The sequence below is a fragment of the Emydura macquarii genome, unplaced genomic scaffold (assembly GCF_026122565.2).
Source record: "Emydura macquarii macquarii isolate MOO-44397 ecotype Brisbane River unplaced genomic scaffold, CSIRO-AGI_Emac_v2 contig_2292, whole genome shotgun sequence".
Taxonomy (NCBI): domain Eukaryota; kingdom Metazoa; phylum Chordata; order Testudines; family Chelidae; genus Emydura; species Emydura macquarii.
Genome location: NW_027132429.1, coordinates 741,193 through 750,770, shown reverse-complemented (window position 1 = coordinate 750,770; position 9,578 = coordinate 741,193).

Sequence of the window (9,578 nt, the reverse complement as noted above, 5' to 3'; positions counted from 1 at the left end):
TTTTCCAGGCCAGGTTGGGCATTAAAAAAAAAAAAAAATCTTTTTTTTTTTTTTTTTTTTTTTGCAGTGCATCTACAGAAGATGAAGAAGGGAAAAAAAAAAATCGCTCCCTTGTTGCTTCAGTTTCCTGTGTGGCTTTTCGTTAGAGGAAGTCTAGCATGCCGTGACACCCAATGGGGGCCCAGCGGGCTGGGGTGGCTGGGGGGAGGGTGCGTCGTGCCGCCGGATGGGGAGGCGGGCGGTCTGCTTTTGCCCTCGTCGAACGGAGCTGCCCCGTTCGGCGGCCGTGCTCTTCGGAGCCGCTACCGCGGATCGCAGCCGGGCCCACGTGGGCCGAGCAGGCTGGGGAGACGGGGCGTTGGAGGAAGTGGGGTGTGGGGCTCAGCAGGGGGGCTCGCCATTCTGGTCGATGCTGACTCCAGTGCAGCCCTAGGGGGTGCTGTTCTCCTGGGAAGGAGTGGGGGGGAGGTCTCAGTAGGGGGCACTGGCAGTCAGTCCTGACCCCAATGCCCCAGAGTGGCACTAGGGGGCGCTGTACTGCAGGGTGGGGGGGTCAGCAGGGGGCTCTCTCCTCTATCAGTGCTGACTCGTGTCCCAGCACTAGGGGGCGCTGTGCTGCAAGGAACCGTGTGGGGGGGGGGCGCAGTGGGGGGGGCAGCTCTCCCCTCTCAATCATGGCCAATGCCAAAGCCCCAGGGTGGCACTAGGGGGCACTTGGTTCCGGGGGCAGGGTGGCAAGGTCAACCCTTGACTGTGCCCCACTACATTAAGGTGAAAACCTCCAGGAGCCTCCAGGAGGGAGGCTGAATGCAAACTTTAACTGCACCAAGACCCAGAGGATAAGACCCCAAATGGGACGCTAAAGGGGCGGGGGGGGGGGCCAGTCTCTCCTTTATACTTCGGCGACACTCATGCGCGCGGCTCGTCATGCCAGGGAATAAGAACACCGAGCGCTTTCCATCCGTAGCTCTCCGAGGAGGTCAGGTCAGTCGCGTGATACCCTGTCTGACAGGTGGGGAAACTGAGGCACAGAGAGGGGCGGGGCTCTGCCCAAGGTCCTCCTGCAGGCCAATGGCAGAATCAGGAACCCAGACGTGGCCTTCCGAGGCTGGCGGCACCCTAGCCCTGTGGCTGCATGGCCTCGAAAGACACCGAAAGAAGCAATGAAGCGAGGCCGGAGCTGCCCCAGTCCCTCCAGCAAGAGGCATGAGTACGTCTGGATGAACCCCTCCCTTCCCCCGTTGGCTGTGAAATGCGGCTCTGGATGGACAGCTGGGGCGAGGTGACTGGACAGCGTATGGGAGCCCAATCCTGTCCAGCACGGAGGGTGCTCAGCTCCAAGGTGGGCCCCTCCGTACAGTCTTTTGGGTAACTCAGGGTTAGAAGGATGCACTTCTCCTTGGGACACTAGCCCAGTCAGTTTCACTTTCTGTGCCTAGACAGCAGATTTATTTCCCAGGATTCTTTGTGGCCTAGTGGTTAGAGTCAGGGGGCAGCTAGGAGTCAGGACTCCTGGGTTCTCTCCCCCACTCTGGGTGGGGAGCTAGGGGGGTTAGAGCAGAGGAGCTGGGAGTGGTGTCTCGTGCTTAAAGCAGGGAGAATTGGAGTCAGGACTCCTGGGTTCTAGTTCCAGCTCTGGGAGGGGAGTGGGGTCTAGTGGTTAGAGTCGGGAGGGTGCTAGGAGTCAGGACTCCTGGGCTCTCTCTCAGCAGTGGATGAGGAGCAAGCTCAGTGGTTAGGAAAGAAGGGGGAGAAGGTCAGGACTCTGGGTTTCGATCCATTTACTGAGCATTATACAGGCCCCAGTCCACAAAGACCCTATGGACCTAAATGGGGCCCTAACCTGTGTTGAGTTCATTAGGGGCCTAAGGTCTGGTGCACACGGGGACTTGATTCAGAGCTGAAGAGAGAGAGCGAGCTTCTAGAGAAGACCCCCCACACTAGATCAACTGACACATGCAGAAATGGAATTTTTCTAGTGTTACAAACTCTTGCATTCTTCAAGCCCCAGCTCCCGGAGTCATGTGAATATGGGAGGGAAGTGCATTTCTAGCCCTCCTGCTTGTGGAGAAAAGTTTTCAAATGTGACCAGAGTGTGACCTAAATAAAATAAAAGGCATATAGAAAGAAGCCCAGATAGAATTTGTTTTTAAAAAAATCTCATGATTTTTTGCACCAATCTTATGATTTTGGGGGGACCTGACTAGAGCTGGAGACATACACGGATTGTTCACTGGTAGCTGAAAATAATAATAAACAATAATCGTATGTTTCTGATCAACACAAAAGCAAACTTTTTCAGAATTTTCAGCCAATTGAAAAGGTGAAAAAAGTGTTTTGGGTCAAACTAAATGTTTTTCTTTCAATTTCAAGCATTTCAAAACTTGTTCTAAATAAAAGCGAAGGAAATTTCTAAACAAAATGTCTTTTCCACCTGAAAAATCAAAATGTTTAGACTTTTTGGATTGAGAGGAGGAGACGTTGGACCAAAACAATTTGCCAAAAATCAACACAAATTCATTAAATATTTTGGTTGACAGGAATCTGCATTGTTTCCACCGCCCAAAAGAAGTTTTAGACAAAACACTGTCCCCAGTTCTAGTCCTGACACACGATTTTTGCACTTTAGAATAGCAATGCTATTTCCCCCCCACAAAGTAAAATCCCCTTTAAATGATTCCTCCCCCCACCCACAGACATGAAAGTTAATCAGCACAAAATATTTTTAGGGTCCCTATCTCACGCAGCCCCAGTTAACAACCCCTCCCCCAGAAATGGGGATAATTAATAATCTAGTCCATCCACCCAGAACTGAGTCAGTGTTACCTGCAGGAGCTAGGTTTGGGGAAAGAAACCAAACTGGAAGCTCAGGTTTATATAGAGTAAGCTCTGCCCACTGTGGGCAGGGTGAGGCCTGCACAGGGGCGGAGCTAGGGCCCTGTGTATATATACAGCTGTGGGAGCATGAGGGAGGCTGTATTTGCTGAGGATCAGGTCAGTGTAAATGGTTTTGTAGCTCCGTGTGTGTAAATTCAATTTTATATTATGTTTGTTGTTTGGTTCATTTACTGGGATTGGCTAATTGCAAGTAGGAATCAACTGACATGTCAGTGTATGTGCCTCCTCCACCCCAAATAAATTGGCACGCAGCCTATTTATCACTCACTGTGGTAGCGTAGTCTAGTGGTTAGAGACGCAGGAGTGGGATTCGGGACTCCTGGGTTTTATTTCCAGCTCCAGAAGCAGGATGGGGGCTTAGTGGTGCTAACCCATTACACCCCCCTCTTCTCGCAGAGCTGGGAACAGAACGCAGGAGTCTTGACTCCCTGCTCTAACTCACTAGCCCCCCACTTCCCTCCCAGCATCAGGAATAGAACCCAGGAGTCCTGACCCCCCCCAACCACTAAACACTACTCCCCTCCCAAAACTGGGGCTAGAACCCAGGAGTCCTGATTCCCACCCCCACCAGATCCCAGCTGCATGGAACCAGTCATTCAACCCCCCCTTCCCCGCCCCTTCTTGGTTGTCCTGAAACCACCCCTGGGGATCAGCCCAGCCGTGGCTGTTACCGGAGCCCCTCTGCACCGGTGCCAGCCTGCATGGCGGTGGAAGAGGGGGGGGATCCGTGTCGCGGGCAGGGTCACACGGCCCCAGCCCCTGAATGCAGTGTTCGGGGATGCCCTTTGCAAACCGGCAGGTCCCGTGCGCCTGGCTGGCTGATTGCACGGGGACCTGGCTGCGTCAGACAAATAGCACTTTGTTCTGCTGCTGGGTGAGGCTGGCGCTGACCTCATTCAGCACGGCTCTGGGGGCGGGGGGGGAAGCTGACTCCCTGCAGCCCTCCCCCCTCGGTATGACACTGACCTAGATTGTCATCTACCAGCCCCTCCCCCACCACTTCCATGCCAGGGCCAGCTGACGGCTGAGAGAGGTAGCCTCGCCCGCCCGCCCACGCAGCTTCACCCCGGTGGCGCTTTGAAAGTGCACCCGTGGGTGTCTGCCTTGCACCCGCGTGTGAGGTGCCTGCGTGAGACGGGTGCCATGCGGTTGGCAGATGCGCAAGCAGTGTGTCTGTGTTGCACACCTGGGTGTGTCGTGTCTGTCGGGGCGAGGGGGCTGGCAGGTGGGGGTGTGGCTGGGGTGGGACCTGAGCAGGTGCTTCTTTAGCCAGGCGTCTGGCGGGTGTGTTTGCGCATTGCAGCGGGGCGCGATGGGCGTTGTGTGTCTGCACTGCACCGGTGTGTGTTTTGGACCTGGGCCTGCGGGGCGTTTTGTAGCAGAGTGGTGTTTCTGCGATGGATATAGGGCCTGGGTGGTGTGAATGTGTGTCTAGGGTGTAGAAGTGTGGATCTATCCGTGTGTGTGTCTGTGCGCAGCCCCCCCATTCCTCCAATGACTAGATCTCACGTCCCTTCCACAGCTGGAAATAAAACACAGCTGCACTCCTGGGTTCCCAGTCCCTCCCACCAACTAGACCCCTTCCTCGGCCCTCAGCTGGCTTCGAACCCAGGAGAACTGACGCCCAGCCAGCCCTCCTGCTCTCACTACTAGACATCACTCCCCTCCCAGAGCTGGGAATGGAACCCAGGAGTCCTGATTCCCAACCTCTCCCCACCCTTGCTCTAACCACTAGGCCCCATTATTCTTCGCAGCCAGCTAGCCACTCCCAGGCTCTGTTCGGACCTAGGCCGATAGCGTCAAGTTTGCAGACGAATTCCAGCGCTGCAATTTCGCGCTGGAGTTCGTTTGTGAAGTTTTTTTGTGGACGTATGGCAACTTTCAAGTCTGTTACTGAGTGTCCCAGGAGATTGAAACGCTCTGCTACCGGCTTTCGAATGTTGTTATTCTTGATGTCTGATCTGTGTCCATTTATTCTTTTGCACAGAGACGGTCCGGTCTGGCCAATGTCCATGGCAGAGGGGCATTGCTGGCACATGGTGGCGTATATCACGTTAGTAGATGTGCAGGTGGCCGAGCATCTGATGGTGGGGCTGATGTGGTTAGGACCTGTGCTGGCGTCACTCGAGTAGATGTTCGGGCGGAGCTGGCAATGGAGCTTGTTGCAAGGTTACATCCCTGGGTTAGTGTTTCTGTTGTATGGTGTGCAGTTGCTGGTGAGTATTTGCTTCAGGTTGGGGGGCTGTCTGTAAGCGAGGACTGGCCTGCCTGCCCGGGTTTGTGAGAGTGAGGGATCGTCTTCCAGGATAGGTTGTAGATGATGAAGGCGTTTCTGGCATACTGAACATTATTGTTGCAGTTGCATGGTTCCTGCAGTGTCACACATACGTGCAGATATGAAACTCTGCTAGGTCATATCCCCAAACGTGTGCCTCACCGGGCCTGCAAAGATGCAGACAAACACGACGCTGTGTTTCCACACCCGCCAGAGGCATGCGTACCGGAACGCTAAGTACCTGTGAGCGCTTTGCCTCCAGTGGAAGAAATCATGCCCATTGCTGGACATGGCCGATCACCTGACCCCCGGGCGTGTCGGGGAAACTTGTTAAAAGCGGAGGCATCTTTGTCTCAGGGCTCTCCCCTGGAATCTGTCTTCCAAGTGACATCAGGACTGGCACCTACTGCTGAGGGGGGGCCTGGTTGCAAGAGACGTCGCAACCAGCTGTGGGTGAGCTGACATCACAGAAGCTACTGAAATATCAAGTCTAGTTTAGCATGCGATTGATTACTTTAGTTAACTGTGGTCAAATCTCTCGATTAATATTAATCTGATTTATAGTCACTTAAAATCGTGCTGTAGTCAAAGAACGTATTTGTTTGTTTTATCTGAACCAGTGCACGTGGATTGAGTGTGTGCAGAGACTGCGCTCACAGTGACAGAGCTGGAGCATAGCAATTTCTTTGATAAATTGACGGAAAAATGTATATGAGCCTGCAGGGTGCAGCATGGAACCCTGCAAGACGGCAGTTCCCAGGGTTGCATCTGGGACTGGGGGTGTTTGCTGGGGGTCTATCCCAGGAGTGGCTGGCCAGAAGCGCTCCTTCACTAGGTCAGGGACTGATTGCTTGCAGGAGGCTGGGCGTGGGTAAGTCGGGGCCCAGGAGCGAGGAATTGGGGTGACACAGCTGCACACCAGCCCAGATTGCAGGGGGGACGTCCCAATGGCATTGCACAGCTGACTTTTTCACTTTCCAGAGCCGGGCTGTAAAGCCAGTCAGCAGATACAAAGTTGTGACGGGGCTGGGAACTGAGATTTGGCAGCCAATCCACTTGACCCTCCGACAACTTCCACGAAGGGCCCTGCATGCCGGCACTGAGACGCTAGCTGAAGCACCGCTACCGCACAAAGCGTCTAGACCCTGTGTGTGTGTGTGTCGCACGTGCTCCAGAGGGAAGTGCAGGTCATGGGAACACTGGCTGAACATCAAGACATCGGAGAGTTTGTGGCTGGCTGCACTAGCCCAGTTTGGTACTGACTCATTAGCGGCATGACGTGTGTCAACAGAGTCAGGCAACTGTGCTCCCAGGTCGGGCATTTCTTTCTCACGGGCATCTAGGAACAAAGGCCCACTTCCTCAAAGCTGCTGAGGTGCCTGAGTCCCCTGGGTTTCGTTGGGAGTTAGGCACCTAAATACATTTGAGGAGCGGGGCCAAAAATCTCCTTTCCTTGCTCCTATGATTACTATTGTTATTTATTTGTATTGTGGTAGCACCTACGGGCCTGGGCAAAGAGCCAGGTGCCCGTCCTGCGAAGGGCCGGGCAAACACGGAGCAGAAGCGAGCTGGAAAGGAGGAAAATCTGGGAGAAGGCCCCGTGGGCTGGAGTTCCAGGGCTAAGCCGCAGCCTCGTTCTGTGGATTACACTTGTGTGTTCAGGACAGGAAGTGTTTGTCCATCACCTTTGTCTGTGCACCACCCGGCCCCACGGGGGCCCTGCGCTCGCTTGGCATCTGTGCAGTGCCCACCACAGTAGGGCCCCCTTCTTATCTGCAGCCACCTTGATCTTTCCCCAGCCCAGGCTGTGTCAGGACAGAGCCCGTCCCTCCAGGACTCCCCTCACTGCCCTAGCTTGTTTTCAGCCGAGACCCAAGCCTCGCGGCTCGCCCTGCCCCACGCCGGCTGCGGAGCGGAGGGCGCTGCTGGGACAGAGCCACGCCTGGAACAGGTGCACCACGGCCTGCTTGTATTTATCGTTGTACAAAGCGGGTACCTGTTCTCCTGGCCGCAGACCCGGCCCCCTCCACCGGGTAGGATCGGAGCCGCTCCACTGCGTGTCATGAGCCCTGTATCGCTCGCAGGGATTCTCCCGTTGCAGCGGCCAGGGCTATGGGAGCGGGGGAGGGGCGTTCTATCCCCTGCTGCTCCCCCCCCCCCAGTGCATTTGGATCAATACCCCACACCCCATGCACTGTGGGAGAGGTCATGGCAGTGGACAGAGCTCGGTCAAGGGATATAAAGCCCTCAGCGCCTGCAGGGACTCTGAAGTGGCCCTGGGGTCGCCCACCAGGACAGCCCCTCTGCCTCCGGCCCCGCCCTGCTGGCCACGAACAGAAACACGGGCCCCTGTTGCTGCACAGCAGCTCGGCCCTAGGCGGGCGCCACCCGCCCAGGCGGCTGAGTTTGCACCAGGGGGTGGCTCTCTGGGCCTTGCTCCGGCTAGACGAGGCCTGGCAAGCTGGACTCTACGTCAAACCGGGGGGGGGCAGGAAGCTCCCCTTTGCTCGCAGCAGGATGCCCAGCTGGGCGGCCGATGAGGCAGGATGCAGATCTGCCAGCTGTCGGCTCTCGAAGGGCCCAGGAGATCATTTGCCCGGCGTGAAAGCCACGTCTGGCCGAGCTGCAAGGAGACGGCAGGGCCAGCCCTAGGGCGGTGCGGGGCCCGGGACAAATCACAGCGCGGGCCCCCTGCACAGCACAGGGCGTTTTCACGGGTTTTGGGCCCGGTCGCCTCCTGAATTTCCAGCTGCCGGCGCCCCGGGCCCAGAGTCGGAAATGCAAAACCTGCCATGGTTGGTGCGGTTAAAAGAACGTGGGCAGGGTTGGTGGCATGTTTGGATGTACTGCAGCTCCTTCTTAGGGTGAGGCTCAGCGCCTCTTGTGATGTCGAAGCGAGGGGCCTCCCACAGCGGGGGGCCCGGGGCAGTTGCCCTGATTGACCGTGCCCTAGGGATGGCTCTGGGAGAGGGGGTTGGCCCTGGCAATCCCAGCCCGGGCTGTGCTATGCAAAGCCCTGCAGGAGGAAGGGAATAGGAAATTGATGCAACTCCCCAGCCAGAGGGGGCAGGGGAGGAAAACCAGCCCCACAGGCCAGACTTGATCTGAGCAGGCGGCTCCAGCTGCCTTTTAAAGCCGCCCCCAGAGCCGAGCCCAGAGCCAGACTGGGAGCATCAAGCCCTTTGCAGACAGAACCCGGCCACCCCACCCCCCCCTGCAGCCGTGCCACCCCCTCTTTGGGGCTCACGCTCCATCTCCAACTGCCAGACTGGCGTGGCAGCAGCGGTGCACCCCGCAGGCCGAGGGACGGGGGCGGTCGGCAGAAAGGGGCCCCGGGCAGGAGCTCAGAGATGGCCCAGCCAAGCCGGACCTGCAGCGGCAGGACCTGTTGGGGTCAGAGGCTCTGCTGAGCTTATGTGCAACAACCCCAGCCTCTCCAGGGCAGAGAAATTCCCCCATCCCAGCCAGACTCTTGCACTAGCCTCCTCGGCTGCAGGTAGCCAAGGAGCCGGGAGGACGAGCAGGATTTTCTGGGGCTCTGGAGCCAGGGAGTGATGCTGGGTGCCACTCGGCCACCCTAGACCCGCCTCCCACGCCCCATGCCCGAGGGGCTCCACCATGACCACAGGTCAAGGCACCAGCTGGCGAGACAGGTCAATTCCCGGCTCAGCCTCCCCGTGTGACCTTGAAGAGGCCTCCATCCACCTGCGATAGGGGGAGAGCTTTATAGCAACCCCGGGTGCTCTCTGGCCCCCATTACAAGGGTGTTTCAGCCCCTAAGAGAATGTGGTCCAGTGATCAGCGCTGATCACATCTACTAGGAACGGGGACCACAACCCAGACTTCGGGGCAACTGGGGGGGACTGGATTTGAGCCTGGTGCCTTGGTTCCATCCACATCCCGGCCTTGAGACCTGAGGCTCCCAGCCTTAGAGCATCATTCCCGGCTAGCCGGCAGCAGATGCGGCTTCCTCTCTTCTGGATGGCAGGTGATCTGCTGGAGCATAGTCGGTCTCCACCCCGCGCGCGCACACAGCCTGTGTGGAGGCCAGCCCAGAGATGACAGCAGATTTTAAGGCCAGACGGGACCATTACGAGCAGAGGCGGGTGGGAATGGGCTTCCCCATCCCATGAGGTTTATTGGGATTAAAACAAATCCCCGCTGCGCAGAGGGATAACCCCTGGGCTATGAGCTAGGATTGCAAGAAGATCTTGGCATGGACAGATCAGCTTATTCCAACCCAAAAATGGAAGTGCAAATATTCCTGACCCCCCCTAGTTATTTATGATTGGTATGATCCTAGCACCTGTGTTCTTCTATATAACACAGGCCAGGCAGGATCCAGCCCTCCTGCAGAGCGCCCGCTGGCGCGGGATCGTTGTGAAAGAGACCAGCACTCTCCTCC